This window comes from Diceros bicornis, chromosome 19 (genome assembly GCF_020826845.1).
Source record: "Diceros bicornis minor isolate mBicDic1 chromosome 19, mDicBic1.mat.cur, whole genome shotgun sequence".
Classification (NCBI taxonomy): Eukaryota; Metazoa; Chordata; class Mammalia; order Perissodactyla; family Rhinocerotidae; genus Diceros; species Diceros bicornis.
Window position 1 is genome coordinate 37323683 of NC_080758.1, and position 17778 is coordinate 37341460.

A 17778-nucleotide genomic window follows, 5' to 3' on the forward strand; every position below is an offset into this window, starting at 1 on the left:
ATCCCAGTTTGCCTAAGACTGCCCTGGTTTTAGTACTGAAAACCTTGCATCCTGGGAAACCCCTCAGTTTCAGGCAAACTGGGATGACTGGTCACCTACCTATCTTACATCCTAGCAATCCACTCGTATGTATACAGCCCTGAAAAACTCTTGCACATGCACCAGGAGATATATAAAAAATGACCACAGTATCCTTTTCATAATAGCAGAAAACAAAAATAATAGAAATGTCAATCTACAGGACAATAAATAAATCGTGATATAGTCACACAATGTAATATCATTTAGTTGTGAAAATGAACTACAGCTACAGGTAACATGGGTAGATCTTAGAAACTTAAATGTTCAATGAAATGGGCAAATCTGTAGACTATATGAGATCATTATTATAAAGCTCAAGAGGAAGCAAAAAGTATTAACATATCAGGCTGGCCTGGTGGCGCAAGCAGTTAAATGCACGTGCTCCGCTGCGGCGGCCCAGGGTTCGCCAGTTCGGATCCCGGGCACGCACCAACGCACCGCTTGGCAAACCATGCTGTAGTGGCGTCCCATATAAAGTGGAGGAAGATGGGCACGGATGTTCGCCTAGGGCCAGTCTTCCTCAGCAAAAAAAAGGAAGAGGATTGGCAGATGTTAGCTCAGGGCTGATCTTCCTCTCTCACACACACACACAAAAGTATTAACATATTGCATAGGGATATATTCACGTCTGGTCCATTTTTTTTTTTTTAAACAAGGGAATGGTTAAAGAGTAGACACAAATTTAGGATAGTGGTACCTCTGGAGGGTAGGTGGGGAGATGGACTGGGGATGCATCCTGCTCCCCAAATTAAAGTAAATTAACTGGGGATGCATCCTGCTCCCCAAATTAAAGTAAATTAACTAATCAATTATTAGGTAGCCAGAGAATATTCTCTGGATTTTGTATTTTTGCTGTCAGTTTTAACTATGTTATTTATTTTCCTTTGGCTATGTTATTTTCTATTTATTTTACCTCTTCTTTAAGGAAAAAATTCATCTTTATCTCACTTTCTAGAAATAGGGAACAAACACCAATGTATTTGGGAGAGAAGAATGAATGTAATACATTCCCCAAGTCAACAAGGGTGGGTATTTGGGCCCTGGGTCCTCCATTTATGGGTCTTGCCAGCATTTACTTCCACAGTCAAGCTCCCATTCTGCCTCCAAAGAGCTGGTGATGCTAATGTCAGCCCGTTAAGCCTCACACTGAAATTTGCTGCACCTGGTGACTTGGGAGAGCCCCACACTTAAAACACAAGCCCAGGAGAACAATAAAAGTCACTCAGGAAAACTGTAGAATAAGGCTTCTATTTAATTTACACAATTCAGTCTCAGAGTGAAGAAATCCATGAAAATTACCATTTTCCACACACATCCCAGTGGAAACACACATGCACAGATCTCTATATAAATACATCCCGAATGTCAATGGGCCCAAGTGCCTCATAAAAACCTGCCCTAGAAACTTAGCCTTGTGTGAGTCCAGAGCCTTGGAATTTCAGTTTGGGACCATAATCCAAAAATTCTTCATTAGTTTCCACAAAAACCCACTTACTATGCTTGGCATGCTTATGAAAGGTGCAGCACAGAAAGATTCTATCACGTGGCCTGCATCATTGCATTGCCGCCCCGAAGCCACAAATAGTTACATGCTGAAAAGTTCTTGCATTCAGGTCTACTCTCAACCTCACATTTTTCTCCAAGCACCCATCAAGGTATTTCCTTTCTTCCTTCTTCCCTCCCTCCCTTCCTTTTTGAAATAAATACAAATCCTACAAATCATTTCAACAGAGAAAATCTTGTAATTTTGTTCATCATATTGCTACAGCAATCTGTGCATCCACCCACCCACCCACCCATCCATTCATTGACCTGACTTTGCTCGTCTTCCCATTTGCTTATTATTTTTTCATAAACATATTCTTCCTGCAAGATAATTTTTATTTTCCTGAATTCTGGTACAGTACATATTTCTAGTCTTTAATCTTGCTCTCTCTCGTGGTGCTTGCCTCTTCTCTTTCCCTCTCCACTATATGCTTTCATTCCCAAGTCATCTGACGGCATCAAGGGGCACCATGTTTCGCCGTCTTTGAACACATAACATCCTCCTTGCCTTAAATTCACTTCCTACTTGATTTGGCTGGGGAACCACTATGCACCCTGTAAGCTTTAATCCAGACGCTTCTCTTCTTGGTAGACTGCAATCTAGATCTTCCCCTTCCTGTGTCAATGCCCTTTTGCAATGTGACTTTGAAGCTCCACTCACCAAGAGGTGGAGTCTATTTCCACATCCCTTAAATCTAGGCTGGCCTTGTGATTTGCTTTGGCCTATATAATGCAGCAGAAATGACTGTTCTGGGCCTAGGCCTCAAGAAGCCTTGCACACTTTCATTTAATCTTAAACCTTCCTCAGCCACAATGTGAATAAGTCTGGGCTAGCCTGCTGGAGAATTGAGTTGCCCCAGCTATATCCAATCAATTACCAGATATGTGAGTGAAGCTATCTTGGACTATGCAGCCTCTGGCCAACCTGTCAGCTGATTGCAGATAAATGAGCAAACCCAGCTAAGATCAGCCAAACCTAGCCCAGATCAGCAGAACTCCTCAACTCACCCATAGACCCATAATACATGCTTATTGTTTTAAGCCATTCAGTTATGGGGTTGTCATGCAGCAATAATAGATACTCTCTTTCTTGATTCTATTGAATAGCTGCTTCATATCTCCATTATAACTCTTATAACATGACATATTTTCTTGACTTTCTTTTCCACAAACATGCAAATTCCTTGAGAATAGGGGCAATTTTTGTTTTGTATCCCAAAATCTAAATAGTGCCTGCCAACTTTTCAATAAATAGGTGTCAGAAAAATATCAATGATTAATTAGTTAATTAAGGATTACAGTGATGCCCAAGGGATGGTTTTGGAGGCAAACCAGAGTTTAAATCCCAGCTCTATTTCTTATATGTGTTATTTCAGAGAATTTGGTTCACCTTGCTCTATCTGCTCATCTATAAACTGAAGACGAGAATAATGTATGCTGCAGGATTGTGGTGATAAGATACATATATATTCCCACTCCCTCTTTGGTCCGTATATATGGTAGGCCACAAATGCCAGGGAGTTAACACTCCCTACTTCCACCAAGGGCAGCAGCCCTTAACCAAGGGCGATGGGGGAAGGTGGCTACATACCCTAATTCCCTTGCCCTTGGTTAGGATAAATCCAAGGTATGTTCTATGCTGTATCCCAGAACTACCTAATGGCATCATGCACCTCTTGGTCACAGCAGCCATATGGCACCTTTTCTGTCTTCCTTCTATTCCCTGTCTCACATCCCCACTCCCCTACAAAGATTTACTGGAATCACCTCCCAAATAAACACTAGTATCCAAATTTTTTGTCTCACCATCTGATTCTAGGGAAACCAATCTAAAACACTATTACTCTTGCTGTTCTGTTTTATCCTTATTGCTTCAGAATCTAATTACTTTTTCCAGGAACTTTAACTTCCATTTGAAAGCCTAGCCTTTTAATGATCTCTCTAGCTAATCAAAGAGTTACATCCAATCCAGTGCACGACAAGACCAAGCACAGAATGTGATGTACCATCTTCAGGTCTTCTCAGATGTTTTCATCATGGCTCAATTCTCTGAGTATATGAGGATAGGGTTAACTTGCAGTTGATCTTGGGCAGCTCTGTGCTCATCTTGAAGGACACCTGGAACCATGGTATTGATTCTTGGCCAATAGAGGTGAAATGTACTAGCTAGTGATTTATAACGTGCTGTTAAAAGTCTGAAATTCCCCAGAGGCATCCTGTACCAGCTTGTCTATGCTGTTTATTGAAACTATATGTATTGATGGCTTGCACCTGTTTATCTGTTCACAAAGCCTGCTTTTATCTGCCTGAGCTGTGGGATATAAAATATCCCTCAGTAAGCTTGAGCCTTGGCTCCCCTAAGACCAAGGTGTCACACATGGATCTTGGTGGTTCACAATCAGAAGATGAAGTAATCCTGTGTGATGGAGAAAGGACCCTGGGAGCCGTACCTGGAAGTCTCAGTCCTCTCTGATATTTGCTGGGCTTTCTTTCTCCTGCTGTACCTGATCCTTTGCCTTTATTCCAGCCTTACACGTGTACACCTGGTGAGTCGCAAGAGTCTTTTCAATTACCCAACACTGCATAACTGCTGCACTGAGGCCATCTTCTGACAACAAAAGCCTTTTGAGACGGGTCTGGGGTGGAGGAAGGAAGGGTTCCCAAAGCACGCAAGTTTAGAATCATTTCAGGAAGTTACAAGTATTGGAAAGGAGGGCTCTGTACTTTGCTGAGCTCCTAAAATATTGTTTGGCTGAGTTAACATGAACATTCTCTGAACACAGACTTGGCGGTTGGTCCATGCTTCCACAGTGGCTATTGGCTTCCTGAAATCTTACACGTGCCTGCCAAGGTCATTGCATAATTCCTTACCCTTTTACCCTTCCTCTGTGGGCTTTGCACAATGGTCACACACTCCAAGACATGAAGCCCTTACTGTGAACAGCGTTAGTTTCCCTGGCAAACATTGCTTAAATCCACATATTCTTGTCTTTTTAAAACATCAATTTTATTTATTTTTTTGGTGAGGAAGATTAGCCCTGAGCTAACATCTGTTGCCAATCCTCCTCTTTTTGCTGAGGAAGGTTGGCCCTGGGCTAACATTTGTGCCCATCTTCCTCTACTTTATATGTGGCATGCCAGTCACAGCATGGCTTGATCAGTGGTGTGTAGGTCCGCGCCTGGGATCCAAACCTGCGAACCCTGGGCCGCCGAAGCAGAGCACGTAAATTTAACCACTACGCCACTGGGCCAGCCCCTTAAAACACCAATTTTAAGTTTGTTTTAGTTTTTCCCTCAATGTTCCATATACAAATAATCCAGTATGGAAGTTTTAGTCTTGAAGTCATGCTTGACTGACCTAAGCCACTAGTCCCTAAAAAACGTATAGGTTTTCTTATCTAGAAAGACAGCCTTCACATAGGCTACCTCTCTGTAGTTTGAGTAACAACATCCTCAGAAGTCAGGAACCATGTAGGGAGCAGAAGTATCTGGAAGGCTCAAGTCTTTGAATGTTACAAGATAACCTGCCTAGAACATGAGATTTCAGGGCAGAATTTTCTTTTCACAATTTGATATCAAACCCCTCTAAGTTTCAGAAAACACAAACATATACATCATAAGCTGTTCATTGAAGCAGCAAAATAAATTACCACTTGACTACTGTATGTTAAAACACAAATGAACAGCATTATCTTTCTTATGGAAATTAGAATTATTTTGGGGGATTCATAAAGAGCATTGGTGGTCATCTCATTTAATCTAGCTGAAGCAGATCCAAAATATATTTTAAATCCATCTATTCCCAATGCCATGTCCGGAAGCCAACTCACCATCATCTCTTGCCTAGGTGACAGCACCCTGTTTTCCACTATTACTGAGCTATAATAAAGCAGGAAAATTTAAAATATAAATTCACTCCTCTGCTAATTACTCTCCGATGGCTTCTGTCTTCATTGGAGTAAAATCAAGACACCTTGCCATGTCAAAAGGCTCTCCAAATTCCTCTCCTACATCAAGCTTCTCCAAATGCCCTCCCAAAGCAATGCAGACCTGCTTTCCCAGCCTTGAACATATCTGTCTGGATCCTGCTTCGCGGCACACGCAGACCCTAGCTTCAAACCTTTACTCAGCTGGCTCTTTTCCATCATTCCACTCTCAACTCAAAATTCTCTGAGTGGTCTGCTGTGACATTCAAACTAAAGCAGCCCCTCAATCACCCTTTATCTCATTAGCCTGTTTACCATGTTCATAAACATTATTAATGGCTACCAGTTTCTTCTGCATTTATTTACTTATCTCCTCCCACTAGAATGTCAGCTCCTTCAAGGCCACACACTTGCCTTTTTTGCTCACTTTCATATCCCTAGTGCCTAGAACAGTTTGCAAGCACGTAGAAGTCACCCAACGAATGTGTGTTGAATAAAAAAGGTCCTTTTGTGTTTTACTATTGCATAATTTAAAATAAAATTTAAAGGGCAAAACCATAATGTTATTTATTCCCCTACCTTTTTATGATGGCTGTAGATGAATTAGACTCCAGAGGAGTGTGGCTATTTCTGTCCTGCAACTTTTCGTTGGAGTTCTTCAGTGTTCTTCATTTTCCCTCGGTGTTCATTTTGGCAAGAGGTGGAAGCATTCTGCCACAGTGTATTTCTGTAACAACATGGTACCGACATGAGTCAGAATCCCACCAACATCATGCTCTGTTTAAAAATCAACATATAATCTCATTTACTTTCATTTCTCCTAGATACTGTCCATCCTTTCTTTACTGTTTCTAACATTTTCTCAGGCATGCAGCTACTGGTCTGTATATTATTACCTGGAAACCTCCAGGCAGTGTCAGGCACCCCTTAGCACCTTGTCTGCATCTGTCACAGCACTTTCTCTAATCATTCCACTGTGAGGCCATCTCTTAGATAGATGGTGAGCCCTACTGGGACAGAAATGGTGCCTTTGGTCCCTGACTCTCTGAGTTCTAGCCCAGTAACTATACATCTTTAGTACAATTGATTCTCATTATTTGCAGGGGTTGTTCTATGAAGTTACCACAAACACTGAATTAGTGAATGCCGAATCACTGCTCCTAGGGGAAATACAGGATTAGGTTTCTGCTAGTCTCTAGCCCCAACATTTTCATCGATCAACCAACATATAACCTTGTTTTTATGTGTGTTTCTGTTTAAAGACACCTTATCTAATATATATTGTCGATTCACTAACATGCAACTCACAGCCAACAGCATTACAACTCACGCCTGAACAAAGCTTACCTAACACATGTATTTTTTCCATAAGGCATGTCACAGCCTTCTTGCACTTAGGAACACTAGACAGCACTTCAGCACTATGCTGGAGGACTATTTCAAACAGGAAAAAAAAAAAAAAAAAGCACAGAAATGCACAAAACATGAGAAAGTGAATTTGCAAATACAGAACCCATGCATAATGAGGACTGACTGCATACACACTGGCTGAATCAAAGTTATATGTGGATCTATAAGTTCCTAAGCTTGCTTATGGTTCAGCACAGCATTGCTATTTAAATGAGTAAATAATAAATACTATTGATAGGGCAGAAAGGGACTAAATACAGATTTCATATGCTTCATGAAAGATCCAGGAACCAAAAGTAGTTATTCTCTCCCATCCTATTAAAAAGACAAATTCCAGATCCCAGTTCTTTTCTTCTGCCTGATATTAATCATTGCTCATATAATTTTCAGACAAGTCTAAAGAAAATTTCTCTGAAAATAATTATAGGTTGATAGTCCACCTTATTCATTATGGGACAACTCCAACTGCTCCCAGAATACAGCTCTATTTTTCTCCTTGGATAAAAAGAAATACCTACTTTTATTTCATTATATGCATCAGTTAACTGTAGGTACACAATGTACATACTTAGCAGACTTGTATTTTCTGTAAAAATGCCAGTGCTTTGTGACATAAAAAAATGGAGGTATTACACACTGTATCTACTTTCCAGTGCATCTGAAAAACATTTAAGACTTCTTTAAGAATATATCAGTTTAAAAGCTGTTGCAAAGATTTTCCAATTAAGTTTACTTCTCAATATTTTACACCGGTTAAATTTAACCTTGATTCATTTGTAGTTCATAGAAAGTGATCTGTTGGTAAAAATCAGCTTAAAAGCATGCCCTATGTTTTAAATTATCATTGCTAAGGTCAGTAGGACTTGCAAATTAGCAATGACTTGCATAGGGAACAAGAAATCCTAGAAGGATGCTTCCGAAAGCGCAGTTCTTATGTGCTTTTGATTTAGTTCAAAATCAGCTAACATATAAGTAGATATAATTTCCTTTTAAAGTCTTGAGATACTCTTCACATATTTCAGAGTATCAAAAGGTAAGTCACCTTGTCAGGAAATGCAATTCAGCATGGATATAACCATATGGGTCTACTGCATAACAATAATTCAACATATTTTACAAAGGTAATACCTTGGTCCAGAAAAATAAAATGAATTAAATGATCTTATTTATTTTATACCTTATTAGTACCATTATATTACATTTTCTATATAATTAACCAATATTCACTTAGAGTTTATTTCATAAGAATTAGCATTACATTAAGTTTTCTATTTATATTGCAAATAACCAAATTAATTTTAAAAAAATCAGATGCCATAAACTTACTTTACTACATACCTAGATCACCACTAAAACTCTCCTCTCAAATTTCTTTCTCTTTAAATATGCCACCAAGAAACCTTTATCTATATATCTCTGATAAAGCCATACTGCCACTATCGACCTAGAAAAAGCAATCTGAATATTCAGTAGAGTATGTTCAGCTAACAGCTATCCCATTCTGAATCTGGTGATAACGTACACCTTAACATGAGGTACTGATGCCAATTAAATTTAATATTTGTGTTTTCAACCTTCAAGGGGAAGGGGTTGGCTTTGGAATAGGCAGAGGTAGCTCCACCTTGCACTAGCTGCACAATTTGGGCCAAATCGTTATTCCTCAAGTTTATTTATTCATCTGAAAAATGGAGATGAACACCATTTTCTATAACATAGAGTGGTCCTCAGGATAAAGTAAAAGTGGCCTATGTAAAGTACCTAGCCAACGGTGAATATTAAAACATATTAGTTCTTGTTTTTAAGTATAAAACCAACCCAAGCAGCATTTTAGATAATTGAATTTAGCCCTTGAAACCAAAAAGTAGTGACCTCTCACCTGTGAATAATTTGGGGGAAAAAAAAAAAAGCTATAGTTCACCCACAGAAGTATTTTTTACCAGAAAAATAAGCATCTCTATGGCCATGATGTGTGTGTGTGCTATAAAAATAGAGATATACCCGCCAAAGAAGCATAACTAAGTTTTCAACACACAGGTCTATGCTATTTTGTCCATTTCATTTTCATAGATTCTCTGATAAATTGGCCCCTCAATATTGGGCACCTTGACCATCAGGTCAAAGAAAAAAACCAAAAACTTCATTAGAAATGGCACTTGACTCTGAGATATGAATATATTATTGGGCTCACTGGCAAATTACTAAAAAACTTAAGATTCTATTTTATGTAAAACTGAACAAAGATTTACCATCAACTGCACACTTTTTTTTTTTCCTCCACACATTCAAGGACGAGAGCACTTAAGCAGATACATTTTAAGGTGCTTTAGACCCAGGATAAAACGGGTCCCATCAGCCCTGCAATCTTATAATGTTTGTTGCATTATTCGCCTTTTTATCTACTTCCCCTTATACCGAGAGATGCAAATATGTGAATGGTAGGTTTGATACGTGGTCTGTGCTATTATGTTAGAAAAACAGGACTTTTTCTCTCTCTCAAGGAGAACAGGCTATGACCTTGGCCTCATTAATATTGAGTTCTGGCCAAATGAACTCCAATGGGTTATGAAGTCATGAAAGATGCTAAATCTCATCAGGTCAAGGTCTTCCAACAACTCTGAGGCATTGGGGTAAAAGGAGAAAAAAATGGATTGTATGGAAAAAATGTAACACAATTTATTTTTTAACTTATTTCTTTTAACTAAAATAGAACTTTTCCACAAGAAATGAATATGGATCACCCTTCTTGAAAATATATCTTCGCCACTGTGCCATTTAGCTTTCTCTCTGTATATACTTTATAATGTGGATAATTCTATACTTTCAGCTAGATGCTGTGCTCATCTAATAGGTAAACTCTAGATACACAAAAGGGTTTCATTACCAGGTCTGAAAGTGTAAAAGCCAAGCAGAAAACAAGCTGGCAGAGACAGTTTAATATAAACCTCCTCCAAGGAACTGAAAACAACATCACATTTGTTTCCTGCTTCTCATCTGCCCCTCTGTGATCTTTGTCTCTCTGTATAATAAAATATTGATAGCCAGAGCTCAGCACCCCTTCCTCTTTCCTCTCTGCTGGAATAAGATGCATTCCAACACAATAGAAACACTGAAAATTTGAATAAATAACTTCGGGCGAGTAGAAAACCCGATCCGCTCAAAAACGGATTTTCTTTGATTCAAAGCAAGGTAACTGTGACATATGGGACTGCATTTTGGCCGTAATTATATATGCATTTGTCGACTGCACTGAATCTTCTCTAGGGAAACTTCGAGAGCCCACAGAACTATTTGTTGTCTTTGGATTTCCTCAAACGTGGATTGAGCACTATTTTGTTTTTCTTTGCAGGTAATAACAAAACCCAGTTTTTAAAAACAATCTCAACCTTTTTCTACAGGAAAATATCCTGCTTAAATGTCTGGCCTCTATCTATGAGACATTTCCCCTAAGACCAGAAGGACTGAGCTTTTCAGGACTGTGAACTATACATAATATTCCCACGTTAAGGCTCTTTTCACCTCGAAGAGAGGTTTGCTTTAGTTTATTCGGGCTGCTATCACAAAGTACCAGAGACTGGGTAGCTCATGAACAACAGAAGTTTATTTCTCACAGTTCTGGAGGCCAGAAGTCCAAGATCGGGGTGTCAACATGGTCGGGTGAGGGCTTGCTTCTGGGATGCATCCTCACGTGGCAGAAGGGGCTGGGGAACTCTGTGGGACTATCTATCTATCTAATCTATCTATCTATCTATCTATCTATCTCTATCTACCTACCTACCTACCTATCTATCTTTGTGAGGAGATCAGCCCTGAGCTAACATCTGTCAATCCTCCTCTTTTTGCTGAGGAACATCGGCCCTGGGCTAACATCTGTGCCCATCTTCCTCTACTTTATATGGGACGCCGCCACAGCATGGCTTGCCAAGCCGGGCGTCAGTGCGTGCCCGGGATCCGGACCGGAGAACCCCAGGCGCCGCGCGTGCGCACTTAACCGCTTGCGCCACCGGGCGGGCCCCTGTGGGACCTCTTTTAGAAGCACACAAATCCCATTCATAACAGCTCCACCCTCACGACCTAATCACTTCCCCCAAAGCCTCACTTACTAACACTACCACCTTCTGGGGTTAGAATCTCAACATATGCTTTTTCGGGGGTGGGGAGTACACAACAGTCAGACCATAGCAAGTGTGCAGGTCAGGAAAATCAAAGGTTCAGTTCTGGTCACTGTGATAGACTGATTGCAAAAAATGACCCAAATTCTTCATCTTTCACTGTATCCATGCTTTTTACCAAGCAAATTTTTAGACAGAATGCTGATCCGACTTACTCTCTCACTCCCTCTCTGATTCTTGGTTTGGCTACGTGACTCGATTTGGCCAATGGGACATTAGCAGCTTCCCTATACTTTCAAGTGCTTGTGCGTTTCTGATTTTTCTTGCCTGTCTGACATTATTATGAAAACACATTGAGGCCAGCTGATGCAGAATGAGAGACACAAGCAGAGAAACAGCGTGGCCTGGTCACTCAGCAAAAGGCATCCTAGATAAGTCAACAGCCACTTGACAAATAGGTATAAGCCCAGCCGAGTCAGCAGAGCCATCTAGTCAACTCGCAGGTGACTGAAGATGCTTAAGCAAGCCCAGCCTAGACCAGCTGAACCCTGCAGAGTTGTGAACTTAAATGTATAAATAATCACGTGGCTGCTTGTTATACAGCATTTTCATGGCAATAAATGCCTGATACAGGAAATTCGCTCTTCACCCAAATATGAGGAATGCAGTGGCACCTCATGCAAGGCAATCCTAAAGACTGTGGGTGACAGAATGCTGATCCTACTTACTGTTCTCACAGTCTAGGCTGGTTGTGTGTTACAAATAGAATGTAGTAAGAAATTAGCAACAGAAATGGAATCATAAATAAATGAATGAACCACAAAACCCAGGCTCTCTCACTTGTACAGGCCCATTCCAAGAATGGCCCAGCCCAGTTGACTGAAAACATTTTTTTAATTTATAGTGTAAGAAAGTTTATTAAAGTTTTTGGTACTGGAGTATATTTCTAAGGAGTACTGTCAAATTTGAGAAACTTCTCTCAAATGTAAGATTTCAGGGTATTTCAGGATTGCTTCGAATTGGCAACACTCAGCTATTCATTTATCATCAATGTCCTCATTGACTTTGCTTCTGATATCTTTCCTGCACAATATGGAAAGAGATAAATGTATCATGAAGCCAATGAAACCAAAGGCTCATGGCCAATCACTTGTTCATGAACATCAAGGCCCTGGGAAAGACTCTAGCAATATGTTCACATGGTCATATATTTTTGCAAAATATGCAAAAGTAAGATATTTTAACAGCAACTGGTTCAGATTTCTATTTCTTTGCATTCCAGCTTCCTACATCACACTTCTCTACATGTTGCATGAAGTTGGGGTGGCTACAGTTACCTTGGGGCTCTAGCTAAGGGAGAACTTGCATTGGGGATGCATTTTGTTTGTAATTAATGGGATATAGTTATGTGTGTTGCAGTAAATTTCCATTACAGTTAAGTCTTTGCTAGTCATCCCAGCATAGCAATGGCTTTCAGGTATTCTCCAACACTTGCATGTACTGACTGACCCAGCATCATGGCACAAAGATGCAGGACCTGAGGGCATATTGCAATGTAAGTGTGCCCTGCAGTTCCAGCTATATATGCATGGAGGAAGTCTGCCTTTTATAAAGTTTTAAAGTTTCTTGAGCTTTACAACATGGGTACATCAACACAGTAAGTACACTAAAATGTATTTTCAAAGAACTTACCCAAAGAGGTGTAAGACCTGTAGACCGAAAACTATAATTGTTGAATGAAATAGAAGACACAAAGAAATGGAAAGATATGTCGTGCTCTTGGAGTGGAAGAATTAACATAGTTAAGATGTCCATACTTCCTAAAGCAATCTACAGATTCATTGAAATCCCTATCAAAGTTCCAATAACATTTTTCACAGAAATAGAACAAAGAATCCTAAAATTTATATGGAACAACAAAAGACTCCGCATAGCCAAAGGAATCCTGAGAAAAAAGAACAAAGCTGGAGGTATCACACTCCCTGATTTCAAAATATACTACAAAGCTATAGTAACCAAAACAGCATGGTACTGGCAAAAAAACAGACACACAGATCAATGGAACAGAATCGAGAGCCCAGAAATAAACCCACACATCTATGGACAGCTAATTTTCAACAAGGGAGCCAAGAACATACAATGGAGAAAGGAAAGTCTCTTCAATAAATGGTGTTGGGAAAACTGGACAGCCACATACAAAAGAATGAAAGCAGACCACTATCTTACACCATACACAAAAATTAACTCAAAATGGATTGAAGATTTGAACGTAAGACCTGAAACCATGAAAATTCTAGAAGAAAGCATAGGCAGTACACTCTTCGGCATCAGTCTTAGCAGCATATTTTCAAGTACTATGTCTGAATGGGCAATGGAAACAATAGAAAAAATAAACAAATAGGACCCATCAAATTAAAAAGCTTCTGCACAGCAAAAGAAACCATCAACAAAACGAAAAGAAAACCTAACAATTGGGAGAAGATATTTGCAAACCATACATCTGATAAGGAGTTAACCTCCAAAATATATAAAGAACTCATACATCTTCACAACAAAAGAACTAACAACCCAATGGAGATTCCTCAGAAAATTAAAGAGTAGAACTACCATATGATCCAGCTATTCCACTGCTGGGTATTCATCCAGAGAATGTGAAAACATGAATGCATAAAGATATATGCACCCCTATGTTCACTGCAGCATTATTCACAATAGCCAAGACTTGGAAGCAACCTAGGTGCCCATCAAGGAATGAATGGATAAAGAAGATGTGGTATATATACACAATGAATACTGGCTGAATGAATGAATGAATGAACACAATGAATGAATATGGCTGAATACTACTCAGCCATAAAAAAGGATGAAATCTGGCCATTTGTGACAACATGGATGGACCTTAAGGGTATTATACTAAGCGAAATAAGTAAGAGGGAGAAAGTCAAATACCGTATGATCTCATTCATAAATAGAAGATAAAAACAACAAACACATAGAGACAGAGATTGGATTGGTGGTTACCTGAGGGGAAGGGAGGAGGGAGTAGAGTGAAAGGGGTGATTAGGCACATGTGTATGGTGATGGGTTGTAATTAGTCTTTGGGTGGTGACCATTATGTAATCTATACAGAAATCAAAATATGATGTACATCCAAAATTTATGTAATTTATAAACCAATGTTACCACAATAAAAAATAAATTAAAATAAATAAATTAATTAAAAAAATTTTGTTTAGAAAATCAATAAGGTTTGAACATACCATTTAGCTCCAATATGGAAAGTTGTTTTGAAGGTATTAAAACAAGCGAGAAATTAAATCTCCTTGCTTTGACTGTATAAGAAGAGTACTTTTTTATGTCATCTTTATATTTATTTATTAAAGAATGGAGGAAAAACTAAGAAAACATTAATGGAATATGAAACAGAAACAATTAAAATGATTAAATCAATGAAAGTCATTCTGACATCGATGAAGCCTCTTGTACCAAAATAATTTCGAGACCACACCCAAAGCATTCATTAGGAGGGAAATTGTGAATAGAATTGTGAATAGAAGTAACAGATTTGTTCTTGTTTGATAATTTAATTAACAAAGAGGAGTGAATCATATGAACACAGGGAAATATTTATATTCTTCCTGATCTGACATAAATGAAGATTGTGAAGATAACATAAACCTCATCATAATTATAACAAGGAAGACACTGATAAGTCACTGGTCATGTGGTTCATCAACTTAAAGAGTATTAAGATTAGTCATTGTACAAGCAAACTTCAAATGCGCTGAAAGCTTAGGACTCATAAATTCAAGAGATGTGATAGAGGTTTTCCAAAATTTGATAATTCTAAAAAAGTTTACATGCCATTACTGATAACAAGATGTTATACCAAAATAAACTTCTCTAAATGTCAGTAATAAAAAATAAATTTCCATCAGACATCTTAAATGAAAGCCTGTATTATGTTTCTCTTCTCTCCACAGAAGAATGTTTCAAAATACCTTTCATATTTAAAGGTAAAGAGATAATCAAAGCATCTTTAGCCAAAATGTATACGTGTCAAAGTACTGAAGAGGTAGGGTAGGCAGTCTATTAATAAAAACATACTGTGTTTCTGATTTTGTGATGTTTACATTGTCAGCTTTTTAATTTTGTAATTTGTTATGAATTATTACCTCACTCTAAATATTCACACTCCTACCTTTGTATCCACAGGCACACTTTCTAAACTCACGGATCTTTAGGTTTATGGATCTTGTTTGCTGGGCCATTGGCTACTTTTCCCAATATGATTGCTCAGAAGTTCAAATTTAAAGAATGAGCTAAAACGTATATCCAAAGCATGACTACAGTTCAATCAACTTAGAAACAACACAGCCAAAAAGCAGCAGCCTCGGCAACCCTCTCTTTGTGATGGCTACACACAGCAATTTCACTTCTGGAACTCATCTTCAACTGGGTAGTATGTTTCAAGAAACTGAAATCCCGATAAGGGTAAGTGATTCTAAGTGAAATGGATGTTAACGAAATGCATGACAACATGGAGCACAGGAATTTTTTTAAGCAAAGAAAAATGTGATAGAACTTTAATTATATGGCTGAAAGGGAAAAAGCACAAGGATTTTTGTCACGTACTTCAAAGTGTTAGTGCCCAAAACAGAATGACGAGCTAAATGTGCTAGAAACTAAAGAGGTGCCCTGGGATATGTTTAATTCAATGGAATAGAGAAAGTATAAGTTATAAGCGTGGAATGACTGGCCCAAAGACGTACCCATTTAGAGTCTTCTTGATTTTTTCTTTTTTTTGAATCCAGTGTACTTACTAAATCTAGTGTACTTACTTTGTTTTATTTCTAGAAATTCTACCAACTCTATGATTTGAATACAGTTAACACCAAACACACGTACACTTCATTTAACCTACTGTGATTGAGTCATTCTTCAACCTTTTTGGTTAGCAAGAATTGTTTTCTAAGAGGCAAAAAACCACAATGTATTCATTTTTTAATTTTTAATTTTTTTAAGTAATGACAAAGCTGTGGCAAATCAAATATTATCAAAGGTGAGCTCTATGGTAGAGGTTGCAAACTGAGGACACAAGGGCAAAAATCTCACTATTTAACCAAATTGATGTTTAAAATGTTTGAAATAGGGGGTTCATGATGTTGATAAGTCCTGTTACTGGTGGTGTTAACCTGATCACTTGGTTAACGTGGTATCTACCCGTAGTATAATGTTACTATTTTCCCCCTTTGTCATTAGTAAATATCTCGGAGGTGATACTTTCGAGACACTGGAAATGTCCTGTTCTCCACAACTTTAGCCCACTAACTTTAGCATCTGTCAGTGGACTGTGTCTGCAACAATTATTACTGTGGCATTTGCCTAATGGTAATTTTCTATTTCCTCTCATTCTTTCAGTGGAATTTATTTAATTCCACTTATTAATTGGAATTCTTCTATAAAGGAGAACTGTCCCTTCACCCCATTTATGTATTCAATTATTTATTTATATCAGCATGTACCAGGGGATGTTTATTTAATTCTGTAGGTTATAATCCAAAACTCTCATTATATATTTGGTTGCTCAAGTTGTCCCAGTTTCGGCCATTTGTAACTCTTCAGATTGGTTCATGTGTCCTTTTGACATGTTCTTGTTCTTTTTTGAATGCTACCTTACTTTCTGATAACACAAATATTCTGGGCAATTCTCATGTTTTCCCTGCCCCAGCCATGGAATTAACTACTTCTCCAAAGAGCTCTGGTTCCCTTCATTGGAGAAAGGTGTTTAGAAATCAAGATCTGGGTGCTAGGTGTGCTCTTTGCTACTGGGGTGTCATTGATTTTAGGCTCTCTCAGTGGACAGAATTAGAAAGTATACGTACGTATACTAACTCATGCATATACATACATCTGTGTTTATGCATAACCTCAATCTAATCACGACAAGCCATCAGACATCCAAATGAAGAGACACTCTACAAAATAACTGGCTAGTACACTTCAAAAGCATCAAGTTCATAAAAGATAAGGCAAGAATGAGTAACTGTCTCAGACTGAAGGAGACTAAGGAGACATGACAACCAAATGTAATTTGGGATCTTGGATTGAACAGAAAAAGGACATCAATGGGAAAACTGATGAAATCAAATGAGGTCTGTGGCTTAGGTTATAGTAGGAGCTGGCAAACTACAGCCCATGGGCCAAATCTGGTCTGCAACCTGTTTTCGTAAATAAAGTTTTATTGGAATGCAGATACTCTCATTTATTTACATATTGTCTATGACTGTTTTTGTGCTATAATGGCAGAGTTAAGCAGTAGTGACAGACACCTAAAATAGTTACTATCTGACCCTTTACAGAAAAAGCTTACTAACTCCTGATTTATAGTCTCTTTTTGTTGCTGAGGAAGATTAGCCCTGAGCTAATATCTGTGCCAATCTTCCTCTATTTTGTATTTGGGTCACTGCCACAGCATGGCTGACAAATGGTGTAGGTCTGTGCCTGGGATCCAAACCCACGAACCCAGGCCACCAAAGCAGAGCACACCAAACTTAGCCACTATGCCATGGGGCTGGCCCCTTGTAGCATTTTTAAATTCCTATCTTTGATAATTGTACTGTAACAGTTTGTAAAATGTTAACATTAGGAATGAAGAGTATATGAAAACTCTTTGTACTATTTTTTTCTTCTCCCCAAAGTCCCAA

General features: G+C 38.6%; 1 protein-coding gene across 1 annotated transcript in view; it reads right to left on the bottom strand.

Annotated features, from left to right (window-relative positions):
* Window positions 1-17778, bottom strand: part of PAK5 (p21 (RAC1) activated kinase 5) — a 301284-nt gene that overhangs the window by 181123 nt on the left and 102383 nt on the right. Inside the window, exon 2 of the mRNA XM_058563203.1 lies at window positions 6132-6279. The gene's annotated coding sequence lies outside the window, so the exon portion shown is untranslated. The remainder of the gene's footprint in view (window positions 1-6131; window positions 6280-17778) is intronic.